This window comes from Pezoporus wallicus, unplaced genomic scaffold (genome assembly GCF_028554395.1).
Source record: "Pezoporus wallicus isolate ANWC-B61680 ecotype Strahan unplaced genomic scaffold, APGP_CSIRO_Pwel_v1 contig_8057, whole genome shotgun sequence".
NCBI classification, from domain to species: domain Eukaryota; kingdom Metazoa; phylum Chordata; class Aves; order Psittaciformes; family Psittacidae; genus Pezoporus; species Pezoporus wallicus.
In genome coordinates, this window is record NW_026637044.1 from 1,280,334 (window position 1) to 1,299,375 (window position 19,042).

Genomic DNA, 19,042 nt, shown 5'->3' on the forward strand with positions numbered 1-19,042 from the left:
CACCTCACAGCTAAGTGCCAGCTTTACACTTCAGTCCTGCTGCTTCAGACTAGCTACAGCGGGAAGAGATGGGGCTCCTTTCTGGCTTCCTCAGCTTTGTGATCAAAGCCCATCTGCTACTCTTTCTCAATGGTCGTCACCTCTCAGTTTCCCAGCGCTGTTTTTTGCCAGGAAAAAAAAAAAAAAGTGTGTTTTTTTCTCCCCCTTTTTCAGAGAAAGCAGAAATGCAGAGCAGGAAGCAGGCCAAGCAGGGAAGGGTAGAATGACAATGCTATCTAGAGGCTGTTAAATCAGTTTTGGTTCAGCTTTCCCTCCCCTCATCCCCCCCTTCCCTTGCCCCCAGAGGAGGCCATGGGGTATTATGATAATGTTTTCTAGTATTTCCATTTCATTGGCTAATCTCCCAGCCGCTAAAGTAAACCCCAAATCTCAACGGGGAGGTCATATTCATCCTTGTTTATGGGACTCATTTTCAGAAATAACACTATCCTTTTTGTGAAACTTCCCTGGCAGCATCTCAACAAATATCTGAAGGCAAACAGATTCCTTGGTTGGGGTTGAGAGCATCACAGCTGCTTGACAGGCCCAAGGTAAGGGGTGGCTGGTGATCCCCATCTTGGACAGCAGTAGACAAGGTAATTGCTGGGTGTGAAGCAGAAAGAGGGTGCAGGCAGGAAGGGAAACTGGGAAAAGAAGGAAAAGGTGAAAATGAAAGCATCAGTGTTGGTGGAAAAGGGAGGTGGGTCCCAAGGGTGGGGGAACAGGGTGGGACATTGCTGGATCTGACCGTGCAGGTCACACTCCAAACCAGCCCTGCTGATTCTGGTGATCACCTCTGGAAGGTGTGATGGTACTGCTGTCTTTTTGTGGAGTGAACCTGATGGACTGGTGTGGGGACACAGAGACCATCATTTAGTCACCTTCGCGGAGTATGACAAAACTTATGTTTTTTCTCTAACAGTGCCTGGGTGAAGGGGTCAACTGAAACACCAAATGAATCAATAGAAAATCATAAACCAAGTCCATTTTCTGTAACAGAGACAGCAGTTGAGCTGAGGGTATGAGTGGGAAGGAAATAAAATTAGAGCTTTATTCCGGCCTTGCTAAAGGAACAACTCCTCTCCTAAACTCTGTAAGGGTCAAGATAGCTATTAGAATTAGAAGATTAATCTAATCTAACACAATGCCTGCACCTGCTACAGGTGAGCATACCTCTGCTGATATCAGAGCATCAGGCTGGGCTGGAGACAATGCGGTGTTGATGCTAGGCATGCAGACAAGGATTCATGACTAAATGCCATAGAGTAGGGATTCATCTGCCTTTGGCAGGAGCTGATGTAGCCATCACCATGGGCTGAGCCAAAACTGTGTCAGTCAGGAGCTCGTGGCAATGGGGGATTGCTCAGAAGCAGGAAAAGGTGGCAGTGTGGAGGTGGCTGGCAACACAAGGCATTGCATGAGGTTGGTCAGTAGTGGGGTGGCAACATGGGATGGCGTACAGCTGAGATTCCCATCCCTGGGTGGTTTTTTTTTTTTAGTAAATGGAAATGCCTTCCTTTAGATGAGAGAGGATGGATTCTCTTGATTATTTTATGATTGGGCTTAGATACCTAGTTTGTTTTCTCTGATTTCCTATACTTTGTAAATGAGTGTTTGCTCAAAACCTGCATCTCCTGGCCACTGGCTCCTGCTGATTTACTCAGGTCCAGATGAACCCTGGCAAGTATGGAAGGACTAGGGATTTGTATGCGCTCTCTTGGACAAAATGTACCCTATGCAATCTCTGTTACTGGGTCTGCTGCCAGTCCTATAGCAAAGTAGGATCTGTCAGGCTGTAACTCAACTGGTGATTAACTGTGCTCTGTGCCTGGCTGTTTTTCACAGAAGAAATACAGGTATGCTTGTGATTTGCTGGATTTGCATGCTGGCTTTTGCAGACACTCAGGACAAATGCTCCCTGGTAAGCAGAACTCCTTGTTGGGTTCAGAAGGAGATCATGACCCCACCACTTGACTCTGGAAACTGGCATTTCAGGCAAAACACATCCCTTGCCCTCTAAAAGCTCCTCTGGGCTTGTGCTTGGACTGTATGGGTCTCGCACTTCATATTTCAGCAACGGCTTACAGCATTTCCCTTGTGGAGAAACAGTGTAGGGTAAATACAGATAAACTGTGTTTACTCTTTTCTGATTTGGGCAGTGCTGGATTTGCCCGCTGCCCAAATAATCTAATTCCCTTTCTTAATTTCCTGCTACCTCTGCGCTTCTTACCTTCTGCCTGCATGTTGTCAGTGCCTTGGCATAAAAACCATAAAGAAAAAAGGAGATGACAACTAAGACCATTGCGGGGCAATTTGTTGCAAAGAGGAGCTAACTGAGGGAGGCAAGCAGGGAGTGGTACTTGTTCTGCCCTGAGGGATTTAATTTAACTGAATAGGCATTATTTCCAACATTAGGTGGGGGAAAATAATGTGGTTTGAAATGTATTTCCTTTCAGGTTAATGCTGGAAAGATTTAGAAATAAAGCCAAAGTACCAGCTGGCCCAGCCAGAGATACAGCAGTGAAAGCAGCAGAGACATGATCCACTGCCAGCAGCTAATCGCAAAAGCTATGGAGCTGTGGTTTGCTCAGAACACCAGAGTGGTGAAAAGGATGGCAGAAGGCAGGTTGTTTTGTAGCAGGAGACTCTGGACTCATGGACAGGCCAGGCCTAAGCAGGAGAAAGCAGATCTGAAGCCACTTCTGCTGCTGGGTCTGCAGCTTGTGTGGGCTGCTGCAGTGGGACTGATGTCTTTTCCCTTCTACCAGCTGCAGATCTTTGCTCAGTGCATGCTAATGTGAGGGTATGACAGCAGCAAAGTGTGTAAGTCTTGGAGGAATAAGCATCAGATTTACTCACCTGTTGTGGGACCAGACATGAGACTAACAGGAGCTCCTGTTTTTATCCCTGAGCTCTACTGTGGTTGCCCAATATCACCCATAATGATGATGCAGCATGGCAGGAATTCAGTTGTGAGAGCTTGGGCAGGTGAGTGTTGAGCTGAGCTGATCTCTCTGGGTTGCTTTCCTGCCACTTGAAGCAAGGTGTGATTCTGCCCCTCACCTCATCCTACTTACAGAAGATGGGAATCAATCTCAAAAGACGTCTTACTTCTTTTAAAGACTGAGCTTATAAACACCAGAATGGGACAATCAGATCAGGAGAGCTTGAAGACAGAAGGGTGAAAGGATGCAGAGACCCAAGAAGCACCCCGATGAAGAAGAGGATGTGGAGAAAAGGAGTTGATGTGAAGGGGAAGGCAGAGCTTGGTGGATCCTGATGAAATAGGACTCTAGCCACAAGCTGGGGAAGCACTGAGAGGTTAGTGCACAAGCTGCTCTGCCCTCTACTTGCTTTTCCCAGTCTCCCAGAGGGTAAATGAAGTTGGTGGTTTTGATTTAATCCCTTGACCACATCACCCAAACCACGGCCTGCTCCAGAATGGCAGGATGTCTCTGTTCTGGCTAGTTGGTCTCAAGGACCCGGCACTGCAGATACAGAAAGCTGAATAACCTCATGCTGTGTTCAGGACTGTCTCAGCCCTTCCCACAGCTGTCCTCACTAAGCCGGCTGGTCCCCACTCTTCATCCTATCCTCAGACCCAGACCTTCCATGTCTAGGAGGCATCTATATGATTTTGAGAAGCTTTCCTTCCTGTTTTGCAGTGCCTCATTGCCCTGTAAAGAGTAGGATATAGTCCTGCCCTCAATCATAAATCCGTCCTCTCAGCCCATGAATAATAGAGACCAGGTCTCAGCATGGTTCTCCCATGACTGCTGTAAAAAGAGAAACACCAGTGAATGGAAATAGGAAATGTCATCAGGGAAAGATGCTGGGCAGAACTGGGAATGTCACATTCTGTCACTGTTTCTTGGTGAATAGTACAGTCTAAGTTGGTCTCCTTGATGCCCTTCCAATCCTATTTGCTCTCACTTTGCCTTGGGGAAGCCTTGTCATTCAAACAGAACAAGAAGAGTGGGAAGAAAATCTACCTGGGCAAAGCACAACTTTCATATTCATGATAATTCATGCCAGAAGAAATTAACATGGATGACTGCATGCATTTGTGACCATATAGGGAAATATTTCTTTGAGATGGAGTGATACCATGACAGCTATAGAAGAGGACCTTTATCATCCTTGTCACTTCTAAACTGAAGGTGTCCACATATCTCCAGATCTCTCTGTGGAATGAGACAAACCCTTTACAGCTGGATTTCCAAGCCTGAGACCAACTGAACTCAAGGACTGTCCCCTCTGCCTAGACCAAGGCAGGGTCTGCAGGCTTAAGGTAGAAAAGCAGGTCTGTGCTCTCTGAGCTGCTGGAGAGATGCAAGATTGCTCCTGAAACTTGGAGGTCCCCTTCTTTGTTGATGGAACCCTGTGTCTATGCTCCACTCACTTGTTGAAATAGCGAATGACAATGAAACAAAGTAGAGGTCACTCTGATATTGTGATTTGTCTTTGCTCACACCTATTCCTTCCTCTCATCTTCAAGGGATGAGAAAAAGAAATGTGCTGTAAACCCCCACATTTCCTAGCATGTAAGCCTAGCTACAATGCTGGCTACTCCCTCATTTTGCCTTGTTCTTTGACAGCAGATGGTTTGTTTTAGTTTCATACCTTGCTATCTACAATGATTGTTTCACAATTATCAAGGATACGAAGCTTGATTTTTGCCCTTTCTTTTCCCTTTTACATTTAATTTAAATTGGAAGAGGGGAGATTTAGATGAGATCTGAGGAAGAAGTTCTTCCCTGTGAGGGTGGTGAGGCCCTGGCACAGGTTGCCCAGAGAAGCTGCGGCTGCCCCATCCCTGGCAGTGCTCAAGGCCAGGTTGGACGGAGCTTGGAGCAACCTGGTCTGGTGGAAGGTGTCCTTGCCTGTGGCAGGGGGTTGGAACTGGGTGAGCTTTAAGGTCCCTTCCAACCCAAACCATTCCATGGTTCTATGATTTTATGATTTTGTCTTGCAGAACAAGAGTCCAAAAGGGCTACATAAGGGGTTCTCTTGTTAAAATGGACACCTTTTTCCTTTTATTCACAGATACAAGGAGGATCATCTGAGTACAGGACCTCTGGTCCCAAAATTATTTAAGAAAGTGTGTTTCAGTTATGTGACAGAGGACACCACTCAGAGTAACAGATGCATTTTACTCGATTCTTCACAGGAGATTCCACCTCCTTCCCCTTTGTCTCCCCTTTTGCACCTCTTAAAAACAATTCCCTCTTTCAGTTTTCTCTCTGGTTCTCAAAGCTTCAGGCACTGGTTTGTTTTTTTCATGTTTTTTTTTTTTTTTCAATTTTTAAAATTGTTTCTAGGAATACCCTCCCTGGATGAGGGAGTTGAAGTTCAGTCTTTTGCTCAAGTACTCAGAATTTTCCTCAGATGAGACAGATGGTTGCAGTCAGCTGGGCCAACAATGCGAACAGATTTGTTTTAACGGACTCTGACACATATTCCCTTGTCATCCTCCCACGGTGGAAAGTACTGATAAGAAGTGCAGGAGAAAGATCTGTTTCAAGTCATGAAATAAGAGCTCTAGAAAAAGAGTACTTTTATTTCTCACACCAGCAGCAAAAGAGCCCGGGGTTCTAAAACACAATATACCTCATGGGAGTGTGCCTGGGAGGAGGATGCTGACAGTCTTTATTCAACTCTCCAAACTTCATAGAAATGGGGTTTTCTTTATTTCACAGCTAACTAAATTTGCTTGTTTGAAACCAGGTCAGTATTATTAATGCTGAAGAATGAGACTCCCAGTGGAGTGTCTAATTGAAAGGCATTTAAGGCAACAATTATAAGCAAGGTTTATGAGTAAACACCTGCTATTAAGTAGTAAGAATTATTACCTCTATTAAGTAGTAATACAAGCAAAAAACATTCTGATGAGTTTGATCCATGAGTACTAATGATTGATGTGCCACTGTCACACCTCACTTTAGATGCTCAATATTAGGCAAAATAGAGATTCACATATAGAAATAACATATTGCATATACTTATCCAATACCACAGATACGAATATCTTTTTCAAATCAAGCCAAAACAAACCTTTCCTGCATTGGTGTGTGCAAGTGTGCGTGTGTGTATGTGACTTGCAAAAACCCTCTCAAGAGCTGGAGGTTGCAATACCCTGCTCTGCACCTGAGTGAGACCTGTCCTGAATATGAAGTCAGAGAGTGAGAGTGGGAGTTACTTACCTGAAGATCAATTAGGTATTTAAAACCCTTTGTTGACTAAATAATGCTGGATGGTTTTGGAGTGTAGGGGTGGGGAGGAGAACACTGTTTTTAGAGTTTGGCCAGTCCTCCTGGCTTGTAGTGTGATGTGTGGCCCAAGGCAAAAATATCATAGAACTGTAACACTACTGTTGGACCACTGAAAAACTCAAGACAGTGCTGAGGAGCATCTAGAAATAAGGGAGGTTGATCTGGACAAAAGAGGTAGAGTGACAAAGAGCAATGCCAGGCTATAAATTGAAGTACATCATGCTCTAGGGTCTGCTGACTTCATGGACTAGATCTCCATATAAAGGTACTACACTGAGAACATCTCCTCTTCAGCACTGGAATCCCCTTATATCCCACCTGCCCTTGTAGCCCTCCCATGTTCCTCATAGTTCTTAAGTCTAGAATGGCCCAATATTGCCAGCCAATAAGATGTGGAGCTAAGTACAAGTTCAGGCAACATATAAGGTCACTTAAAGGAATAGGGCCAGGACTTGGGGGCACATGCTCCTTGTTATAGCTAATGAATCACAACTTACCACCTACAGGGCACAGCATTTGCCAACAGGAAAAAACAAACAACTCAGCTGGGGGGTCCCAAATAATCTTGTCTTACTAATTTGGCATTGAACTCTGAATATGTTCAGTACCTACATACCTTTGCAAATCTAAGCTTTTTAGGTAACTACATCTGCATCATTGGGAGTTTGAAAAGTAAGTGGAAGTGACATCTTTACTGCCTCAGTTTCTCCCAGGCACAGCAAGCCTTCTCACATTTCCTACCATTATCTGTTTTGACTACCTCTATCTTTTCCGTGGATATATGTCTCACCAGGAGTGGGGGTGGTGGCAGGAGAGGAAAAGACAGATTTCAGAGCAGACTGATACAATGAGCGGTAACAAGCTGTAAAACATGAAGCTCGCTTCCATTGGTGTCAGGGGGGGACCTCTCCTTGCAATGAGAACGAGAAAACAGCTTCTGCAGTCTGAATTGCTCCTCCACAGCCTTCCATTGGCAAATCATCAGCCTGTTTTGCTCAAAGGCTTGACTGAATTTCTAATGCAGCTGCTCCAGGCTGTAATTGATTTCTTTTTTGTGCCCTGCAGCTTAGAGACCTGGGACACCACAAAGCCTTTAGGTCAGACTAACCTCCTCCTTTTCAGAGCCCTGTGTGCATTTTGCTCTCTCAGTGCCAAACATGCAGATGTATCCAACCTCAGCCAGAGACACACGTAGATATATCAGAGACTACGGGGAGCTGGCTTGGTGCAACCCTCTGTTCTTCTCTCCTATTTGAGGAAGAAGTCAGCTGGAAGCTAAATTCATTTTTCCCATCTTTGATGTCCATACAGGGGCTTACTGGATGCTCCTCAGATGTTTCTGCTGCAACTGGTCAATACCACATCCCTCAGTCTCCTGTCCCAGTACTAGGGTTTGGGATTTACTTGTGCCAGGTCACGTCTGCTGGTGGGATGCTACCGCATATGGACCACAGAATGATGAGGAATTTGTGCCCTGCGTATGCTGTGCCAAGGCTGTGGGCAAGGCAGGTATGGGCTGAATGCCATCTCCCCTCTCTGCACTCCGTGTGCCAGCAGCCACCGAAAGCAGAGACACCTTAGTGGCTCATATAGCTCACAGCAAAACAGCAGTATCTGTTCTCTCTGAGGTACATCTTCACATACCCTCCTGTGTGGGACATGCTGAGCAGCATGTCTGGCAGCTGAGGTCAGGTACTAGTGACTGATAGCAACACAGGGTTAAGCCATAGCAAGGACAAATGCCAGCATGGATTTGGTCAGGAAAATAGGCTGTCAGTGGGGGCAGCTGGCACGGTAGATGTCAGGCTGCTGTGCCTATGTGGTCCCATAAATATGCATCAATGGTCTTCATATCACCTAAATTTAGAGGTCAGTACAGAGAAATAAGCATTTCCAGAGGGCAAGAGATCACCTCTCAAACTAAATATCACCCAAATAAGTGGGCCTGTTAAGGCTTGGCTGTTGGCTATCCATGTGTCTGAGCATCTCTGCAGCCACAGGAAGGATACTGATCACGATTCTATGATTCTATGTTGTCTAGGGCAGAGGTGTTCTTTAGCCAAGTGGCAGACAATTGCACTTAGAAAAGATGCTATGTGTCTGTGTGGTGAAGCAAACCGTCCTGCACCATCCTCTGCCCCTGAGGTGCATAGGACAATCCACATCCTTGCAGTCAAAATCTTGCACTTTCTAAAAAAGAATGGCTGCATCCAAACTGTCATGTGGGAATGATGCCTGATGCACAATGGCTGAGCGAGGGAGAGGGCTCTTTCACTCAGGTGAAAAGCATCCAAGGAATGATGCTTGGCATTTAGTTTCTAAGGCAGTCATGAACCCAGACTCAGGAACCTTTCCAGTTTATAAATAAACTTATAGCAGTAGCCATGGATTTTTCAGGGTTGAAGTCAGAACTGCAGGGTCCAAAAGCAGGAAGCTGTGAAGTCTGGGCTAGGCTGATTTGGCCTCTGTTGAAAATATCTTTGGTACATGGAGACTCACCCTTCACTGTAAGTTCTTCTCACAAGACACAGGTTCAGAGCTACAGTGGAACCAAGATCTGCAGGTACCTAGAGGAATGCTTGAGAGTTTAGATAGTGTTGTGGATTCAGGTCCAGTATCTAAATGACCTTGGGGAGAGCCAGTACAAGCTACAGACTCCTAGCAGGAGAGGGCATGTGAATTGCTGTGGTTTGTGCAGGGTGTTTGGGGTGGCCAGCCCTTCATATCCAGCTGCACATAATCTTGTTGCTTTGATGCTAGCCTGAACTTCTCCTCAGCTGCACGTAGGCAAGTGCAAACAAACCTTCAGAGCAGGAAGGGAGGTTGGGACGGGAGGAGGGTTGCAAGAATTGGAGAGGACCTGAATTTCTGGCCAGCCAAAACCACTCCCACCCTCAGGGCTGAAACCCTAGCCCTACCCTGGTGCAGTAGAGCTCTGAGGCTGGTGGCATGGAAGAGTGTGCCCTAGTGGGATCTCCAGGGCGACTGCAACACAGTGCACGTATTCTCTGCAGCCCTGGAGCACACAGCACCACTAATAGCTCTGGAGGAGCTGGCATGCCAGCATTCCTTGGCTGGTGCCAGGAAAGCTGTGCAGAGTACACAAGGATTTGGCTCTCCTCTGCAGTCACATTAGAGGCACTCTCAGGTCTTCCCAGCTTTTTCTGCAGTAATACATCATCTGCTTCATTGTCCTAGGAGGCTTTGCAGAGTGCAGCATGTTGGAGAAGGCTCTTGGGGGAATCAGCCCCTGTGCCATCACAGTGCACTTGCCCTTCATCACTGTGACTGAGAGTGTCACAGCAGATGTGCACAGGGTGAATTAGGACTATCCATTGAGGACTGTCCTACACTAGAACACTGGCAACTTGGTTTCTATTCCTTGCTATGCTGGGTGAGCTTCCCCTCTTTTCCCCACTGTACAGCAGGGGTGAAACCCCTTCTCTGACACTGTCTTCTTTTATAGCTTAAGGAAAATCATTGTATGTCTGTGCACTTCAAACATTTTATCTTAGTGGACTCCTGAAGGCTTTATGATCATTAGCAAGTCTACATCTCGTATTCCACCTAAGATGTGCCACAAAGACCATCTGGTGTAATGGAAAGGAAGATCTCATACTGAAGTTACTGTATGTAGCAGTATGTATGTATGTAACAGTCACATTTTTACCCAGATGACTAACAGACTGCCTATCACAATACCTGACAGTATCTCCCATTAGCATCTCTGGAAGCAAAGGTCCCAAGCAAAGAAACCCACAGCCAGCAAAGAAAGTCATCTCAGCATATCTTGCAAATATCTGGGACTTGAAAACAGAGAGCTGGAAACAGCTCTATGACTGCAGGAGTATAGATTTCTTAGGACTCCAAGAGGTCCTGGGAGCATGGATCCATTCTGGGTCCTAGTCCTAGGATGGTGGGAGAAAGCTCCTGCAGGAACAGAGGAAACATTCCAGCCCACATTCAGGTTTCTGCAGATGTGAATTTGCCTTTTTTTTTTTTTTTCCTGAAGGAAATTCCCTCCCATTCATCTGGGAGCCCAGATGCTTGCCCAGGACTTGCTGAATATTCAGCCAAACCATTAGAGTAGGCTGATGCCTTTTGCGTGTGGATAATTACCTACTGGAGAAGACAGGAATGGGCTGGTCCTCCTCGTTGTGAGTCTGTTCAATAAGAACAGACAGCAAAATACAACTGCTCAAGCAGTCAGAGCCTTATGGATCCTGTAGCTGTTGCACCAGAGGATGCTGACACCAACAAGCTGTCGTTCCTGGAGAGCAGCTGCAGAGCACTCTCATGGTACTCAGCTTTCCAGGAAAAACAGGTTTCTCTTGTCTCCAATGTATTCATGAAATCAACTGAGACCACTGTGACAGCAAAACTCCTTCAAATCAAGGTAGTTTCTAGTAGCAATAAAAAAACCAAAACAACCCAAACACCTGTTTTTAGTTTGAAGGTGTGTTTTCTTTGTAGGAGATCAGAAGCAGTGTCAGCAAAAGCTTGTCACATTGACATCAGTCTTTCAACCAGCTGACCAGGAAACTAAGAAGTCTCTGCAGCAGCATCCAGGACAGCAGCTGCACTCAGTGTATCAGTTAATGAATATGGCCCAGATTAATCCCAAACTAGATGGGAAAAAAACCCAAAGGCACTCAAATCCTATGCTCTGAAGTCCACAGGGACTTGTTGTATCTGAAGAATCACTCTGCAACAATCAATTCTCACAAAAGAAAAAAGTCTTCTTGTTGAGCAACTTTTTGTGAGCCCACATTTTGGCCCAAAATAAAGTGAGTGGGGTGGAAGTCCTTATGGCACCTCGTATGACTCTACAGCATGGACTGAAGATCAAGTCTCTAAGCGGTAAGTAGTCATATGACCCCAGGCATTGTCTGACTGTCAACCCCACTGCAGCCCGCCCCAGCAAAAAATGTCCACACTATGCCTATGTGGAGCCAGCTTGAATGGAATGGTTGAAGGCTAGGTTGGATGAGGCTTTGAGCAATCTGGTCTAGTAAAAGGTGTCCCTGACTGTGGCAGGGGGGTTGGAACCAGATGATCTTTAAGGTCCCTTCTAACCTAAACCATTCTATGATTCTATGATCTCCCAGCAGAGTAGCCTGGTCCAGCCTGTTCCCTGGAAGAAGAAAAGAGCAGAAAATTGCTCCTAGCTTGTGCCAAGATTTCCAAGGTGATCCTGGTTTTTGGTGGGTTTTGTTTGTTTTTTTGTGTGTGTGTGAAACCCATAGCATTTACTCTGGCAGAAAATAGAGTTAAAAGGGGTCATAGTGGAAAACCATATTATTATTACAGTCTTGACATGTCTTGCCCCTCTGGGTTTTCCCACCCTATTCTCCAGCTCCACTGCAGCTCCAACACATTGATCTTCCTCCATGACATCGCCATGCTCCCACTGCCCACTGGTGAGCTCCCAGCACTTGCTGGTAGTTGCAGGCACTGAGCCATCAGGCCTATTTTCACTGAATGGCATCCTAAATTGGGGTCTCGGTAACTCCTGGGCTTATGTGCGCTTCTCGGTTGGACTAAAATGTGATGTTGTTTATTTGACTGTAATGATTTGTGATAGTCAGATGTTGCCTGGGGAAGAGAGACAGCCTCTTCTCTCCCTGTTCTGGAGTTTACCCAGATGGGTAGAGCAGATCCAGATCAGGGGAGCAGGCTGGGTGTGATGGACCCTTTGCCTGTCCAGGCACCCCTCAGCCTTGCCCTCCAGCACGGCAAACTAGGCCAGCTAGGAGTATAGAGATCACTGAAGACTGGATAAAACTGGAAGCCACCTGCAGATGTTTTGGGAAAACTGAGAGATAACGTGAAATTGTCATTCTGGGGTAGATATTTTCAACAGGTGGTTTCCAACCCTTCATCATTAGAAACTTGCAGGCTGAGGTTAAAGATTCTCTCCAGCCCTAATTCCCTCCACTCCAACTTGCTGGTTTTAATGGTAATATTGGAAATACTTGCTATCTCTTCAAATGTCCACTTCCCTGGATCTGATGGCAGCTCTTGGTTTCCATACCTCTCTTGTAACAACAAATTCCTTAGTTTGGTAAACCTTTGAAGCATTCTAGATGTCTTATTTGTCTTTCTGTTGAATTTGCTCAGAAAATACCTTTCATCTTTTGCTATGAGACGCAAGACAGATGTCCCTGGGCACCTTTGCCTCATAGGTATGTCTGTTCTCAGCCCTGTCTGCAGATTGTGTGATGCCTTTGCTCCATGAGTCAATGTTCATTTGACCCATCTATGACCCAAGTGACTGATTTCAGTGGACGGTGATGCTCCAGACTAACCATAAACAGAGGCAAAATCAGGCTTAGGCAGGTCTCCATGAAAAGCACAAGAAGTGGGGTAAGGTAGGCTATCTGAAGAAATAATATACCCTGCTGTATAAGCCCCAATGGGCAAACATGATGGATCTTATATCAAGTAAGCAACCGTGTAAAATTACACAGTTGACAAAAGTTGAAGCAATAAAAGTAGGCAAAAATAAGGGATTGTTATAGGTTTCCAAAAATGGTGGAAGGGACTTGGGAAACAAGGTAGTGACATAAGTCTGGATTTGAGAAAAGTTTTCTTCCTTCTCATGCCAAAAGCACATTTGCATGAAAGAATATGAAGAAATTGAAGCTGCTATAACAAGGGTACGCAATGCCTGGTGGGATACAACATGAAAAGGAAGGTAGATACTCTCAGTTACAGATACTTCTAGAACTTTACTGGGATCCATGCAATTTTGAGTGCCAAAAGCTCAGATACTTCCATTCAAGCTCTGCACTTCCTTTGAAGCTAATGAGGAGAAACGGATACTTTGATTGATCAACTCTATTTTAAATGTCTATTTTTAGGTGAACCTAAATAGTGCCTCACATGCATGGACAGCATGAATAAGATCTCCATTATCTACAAGGATGCAGAGAGCTTCCCACACTTTGGGTGTCTGCATGAATACTGTGCAAAGTTTCTCATATTCTTTGCATCCTCAGACTCTTTCCAACGCAAAAACGTCAATAACAGCATTAACACTGGCATGTTCTTTCACCTTCAGCAGCAATTCTAAGCACTACATGGTGGCAACTTCAGAAAAGATTCCCAAGAGAAAACCCTATCAAAAGGATGCCAAAGTATTATATCATTCCTAGGAGCTGGAAGGCCAGTTCATAAGGGATCACTGGTTTGGATCTAGGTAAAGTGCTCTAACACACACAGGACTTGCTGCCAGGACTCTGGGGTCTTCCTTTGTTTTCCTTTCCTGGTGGGACTGTGGATTTTGGCCATAAAGAAAAAAGCACAGAGCAAATTAAAGAACAATTAGTTTTGCAAGAAAAGAAATTGGCACCAGTAAGAATGTTGCTGTTTTTTCGTACTTGTGTGTTTTCATCATAGAAAACAAATATACGCATACAAATATTAGCCAAATATGTCTGTCTTCAGTAGCTGATTTTTTCCTAGGCTTAAATTTTTGCCTTTTGTGAATTAAGAAGACAGAATTTTATGTTTTTTACCGGGGGGGGGGGGGGGGGGGGGGGAAGAATTTTTTTCCTTTTCAATGAACATTCCCATTTCATCAAGAAACCATTTTCCGCTGGGAAAAAAATATGCTGAGGGAAATCTTCTAACCAGCTGCTACAATGCATCTTGCGACTTCAGCAGGGTGCTTGCAATTTTAATTAGTGGTTAGTACAGTAATGTCCTGCGCTATTCTCTGATTTGAAGTACTAGCAAATAATTATTCCAAGCACCTGTTGGATCTTAGATCTTAGATCTTAGAAATGTTGTTTCCATTTCTCTCTGGGGTTCAGCAGTCTCTTGAGATCTGCAACCCCTTTTAATCATGGTGATAAAGGATGGTCTTTTTATCAACAGCACAGCAGTACTGACTGTAAAGAGGAAATTAGTGAAGCAGCAGATTGCTTTCCACCTTCCTCTTCAACGTGGCAGAGCTTCCATATTGAGGCAAAGTGGTGCTTCCATGACACAATGTTGTCATGGAGAAGGACCACCTCTGCTGTAACTTCATTGCTGTACTTGTCCATTCCCAAGCATCAAGGCCACCATGACTGGCAGTTGGCCAACTGGGTGCATCTCACAGCCCAGAACGCAAAGGTGGCTGAACTGAGTTTGGTATGATCCAATGCATATATGCTTTAGAAGGGGAAATGACTTATTCCCAAGAGAAGCAACACCTGTGCAAAAGGGCTGAACCACATTACAGGATAAAATTGAAGTTAATAGAGAAATGAGAGCAAGAAGAAATACATAATTCTGCCAGGGTGAGATTCTAAGTGAGAACAATTTCAGCTGAAAGGCTCACTCCCCATCTTAGCCTGGCCACATCACATATCCCAGGACACTGGAAGTTTCAAGAAGTGCTTGTTTAAATACAGTAGAGAATCACAGCATCTTCAGACAGCTGGGTCCTAAAGGTCCCTTGGAAAATCAGAATACATTTCTCTAGATAATCTGGCTTGATGCTTTTAAAAGTAATCTATCTAAATATGCCTTTAGGAGTGCAAAGCACAAGGATCATTGTAGAATGCATGTATCTGTGAGTGTTTGTGCATGTATTATTTTCCTCTACTCGCTTTCACACTTGTCTTCCCAGTTGTTACTGTGCTTTGGAAAAAAAAGTATCAGACAAGTATAAATTGCCAACAGTCTTTTAAAATAACATTTAGAAAGGATTTAGCTGACTAAATGCAGATGTCTCCACTGGAACTAGTCACCTTGGGCTCTCTTCAGCGTCAGCGGAGATCTGCTTAAAATAGATGGTATTTGTGTTCATTAGTGAATGAGTTATTGCTGGGGAACCCCTCTGGCTCTGAGGCAGGCATCAGGACAATGGTCTGCTTGGTCCCTGGCACACCTTCGGCTTAGGCTTTCTCAGAGTATTCCTGGGCATGGGTCAGCAGCAGGATAAGTACCATCCCTAACATGCTACTGGGATGGAGCCACCCAATGCTGAAGGTGAGAGGAATTTAATACCAAGGAAAAGTCCCAACTGGTGTCCTGGCACTGGCAGTGTTTAGTTTACTAGAGATGTCGTTTTGTTGACAGGAGTACCAGGCGTGATTTATCTCCTCTTAAAGTAGACATGTAAACAGGGCACATGAATCATGCCTTAAAAGTGCCTGTTTTTCCTCACTGGCTATAAAGGGAGCCTGGGATATGAGCTCAGAGGGAGTGGTTCCCACCCTTGCCACTCAAAGTGAGGTGGGTGAATTGCTCTCCTTCCTCCTGCATCTTTGCATCCTCTCCATCTGTAAGTCTCAGAATAGCTGTTTAGAATACCATTCCCTTTCTTATTTTTTGTGTGTTTTTTTTTTTTTTTTGGGGGGGTGGTGTTGTTTTTTTTTCTGTTAACCACCGCTCTCAGAGTTTATAAAGACAACAGATGTGGCTTATACAGGGACAGATGTTCCAGATAGCTTCCTTAACAAGTGTTTCAACAAAGTTTTCCTTCCAGTACTCTGTCTGTCAGAGGCAGAGCTCTGTGGTGGGGAATAGCAGATCACCTGGCTGGAACTCAGATTTGTTTTTTTTCCTGCTGCTGTTTGCCCTGTGCAAAATCCACTTTGGTAATCACCAGGCTCTCCTGCAAATGGTGGTGATGCTTGAACTTGACACCTTGTCTCCTGTCTCAGGACAAACGACTTGCTTGTCTCTCCATCACAGCCAAACCTCCCTGCTACACTTGATTGTTTCAGCATGTACAAAAGCAGATTATCATTATTTATAAGAAGACAAAAAAAAAAAAAAACAAACCAAAAACCCTAAAAATATCTCACAGTTTAACCTCCCCAGCACCTCAATTCTCTGCTGTTGAAAGCTCTTCCAGAAACTTGCTTCAGATTCAGAAACAACTCAGCCACCAGTGTGCATCAACAAGGCTATAAAAGAGCTAATGAGTTTTTGTCCGTTTGAAAACAGATTCTTGGTGGGGTGAGGTTGGTTGAGAGATTACGACAAACAGTGCCTGCTCACATCCTGATTTGGAGGATAAAACTGTGCCAACAAGAAGCAGAGGGGAAAGAATTTTGTTGGAATCAGGAGGATATTGGAAAGGTATGAGATGGAGCAAGAAGATGAGACTGAACCAGGACTCTGGGGTCATGATTATATGCAAATGGGAAACAAAACAGTGAAAGGAAACCTGAAGTCAGGCAGGTTAGGCCTACATTTGTACTCTACAGGTCATAGAATCTTAGAATGCTACGTTGGAAGGAACTTCAAGGATCATCTGGTCCAACCTTTCACCAACCAGGTGAACTGCTATTATTGGTGGGAAGATGAGGAAAGGGAAACTTAGCTATCGGAGGCAAAAGGAGTAAGTTCTTTGGCCCTGGAAATCCTCCAGCTCTGCCATCAGGGAATATTCTTGATTGTGCCTTGTAGACATTTCTTTAAAGATGCTGCCAGGAGCTCTGGGCTCATTATTGCCCTGACAAAGGCCGCTGCTCCTTTTTTGGAACTACGATGCATGCAATTTGTCATCACTAGCCTAAAACCTTATTCTCTCCATTTTCTGCTTTACTGACAAAATGCTCTTCACTCGACTGCTTTCCCAGCAATCAGCAGGTGACCCACTCAATCAGTGTTTGGAGTGATCCTGTTTGCTTGGAACCCTACTCTGTGGTGGTCATATGCAACCATCTCTGACCCTAACCTTCAGCTTCTGTCTGTGTTGTTTGGCACTTTAGGCCAGACTGTGTCAACACTGATGCCAAAGTTGTGGCCCCATGGTTCTGCTGACCTTTCATGGTTCCTCAGCTTGGGTTCATTGCCCCTATTTCCAGGCATGTAAGAGACACCAGGACAATCAGCTTGTTGCCCCAGGCTGATTCCATCCTTCCAGTCAGCTACCACTCCCCTCAAGATCTCAAAGTGCCCTCCAATGCCTTGGTCACACACAGAGCAAGCTGACCCCTGATATAGTCATCTCAGGCAAACCTAAAGTTGAACTCCTTGTCTCACGTCGCTGAAAAAAAGGGATATTTATGCATCATATTTCCAGGGCTGGTCTAGAGCTACCCAAACCCAAGCAAATCTAGTACACATGTAGAAACACAACATCATCCATTTAATCTTCTCTTTTCTGTGTCTCACACTGAAGCTGGGAAAACCAGTGCTGTATTTCTTTTGAGTCCTTCATGCTATTTGTCAATGCCTACCACAGCTGAATGACGCGAATTCTCCCATCATTGGCAGCCCCAGTGAACCAACTAGAGACACAGCAAATGGGCCCAGATTTCAGGCAATGTAAATCAAGCCACCCCACTGACGTCAACTGGACTATGCTGGGGTAGGATCTCTTACTGAGAGACTGGTTCAGAATACCAGTGTTCTCACAATCACAATACATGATTTGTGTCCACTAACATCTAGACAGATATGGATATCAGCACGTGCAAATATCAAATTACTGTTTCCCCAGATAGAAATACTCAGTGGAGCACTGTGCATTTTGGTGCACACCCAGTCCTGTGACTCTTTGTTGATGTATATACATGTGTCTGTGCCTTAATTTTAGCACAGGGCACAGACTATTCTCCATTTGGAAAAGCAGAGTGGATGTCTTCTGAAAAAGAGATGCCCCATCTTAACTGTGAGAAAGGGGCTTTTCTGCTGGAATAATGGAGAGAAATTCTGCCTTGAGATATACATAAAAGCCTTTTGGCTTTGGTAGCTAAGAATACCTTATGCTAACAGATCATTGCATCAATCATGAATGAAGTATATGCTAGTTTTCTTCAACCTGGCATTTCAGGGACTCTGGATGTTTTGTTGGTTAATAAAGCTGAATGTAAGGTTCAGCTTCAAGTTTGCAAGATCACCAACTGGTTCGATTCCTTTCCTCTAACTGATAGCTGATTTTTACAGACCTTGCAGGCAATGGCTGGCTTTAAAACCTCAAGTAGAAGTCAGATTTGCTTAAAGTTTCCCAGAAGATTCCAAGATGCTTGAAAATTACAGTTTTAAAGGAAAATACATGTGTGTGCACATGTGTGGCTTTTATTCAGGAGTCAGAGATTAGAAAATAAACCCAGATGAAGGAGAGGGAGGAATATTATACCACATCTATTCACAACAGTGTTTCTTCCAATTTCCTCTGAAAAGTCTGGGTTTTGGCCTCTTTGGAGACAGGAACTGGGGTAAAAAGACCCCAGCTGGGTTCAGCTGAGCAAGCCCTCTGTCCTCCTTGTGAGAACAGTACAGCAAGAGCAATGATGTCCTACAGTTACTGACACAAGACACTCAGTCCTCTAGTCACGGTCTTCTAACTCCCAAAGCAGCTGTCCCCAGTGGGTAATGAGTCCTAATTGGCAGGTAACGAGAAGGGAAACAGGCCTCAGAAAGAGAGAAGGGGAAACGTGGGCTCTGCCATCTGGGAAGCTGGTCACTCAAAACAAAGACCTGCAACAGGAAACCACTTCTATCAACATGGTCGACAGACAGCCTGACACAGAAGCCAAATGTCTTTAGTTATAAGCAGGGCCAAACTTAGTAAATCAGATGGAAGAGGGATGAAAACAAAATGGAACAGTTTTCACTGCTCATGCAGGAGAGGATACTCCTCAGGTTTCCAGAGACACATGAGGTGCTCAGGATCTCATTAGGTTTTTACAGTACCTGAGCAGAGAATGGACATGTTTCCCGTCCCACTATCTGCCCCCTCCCTTTCACCCATCCTCTGGCACTAGCTTATCCTTTTCGGT

The 19,042-nt window shown here is 44.8% G+C and overlaps 1 protein-coding gene across 1 annotated transcript in view; it reads right to left on the reverse strand.

Annotated features, from left to right (window-relative positions):
- The window catches only part of PTH1R (parathyroid hormone 1 receptor), a 109,817-nt gene that overhangs the window by 56,732 nt on the left and 34,043 nt on the right, over positions 1-19,042 (reverse strand). The gene's annotated exons all lie outside the window — the stretch shown is intronic.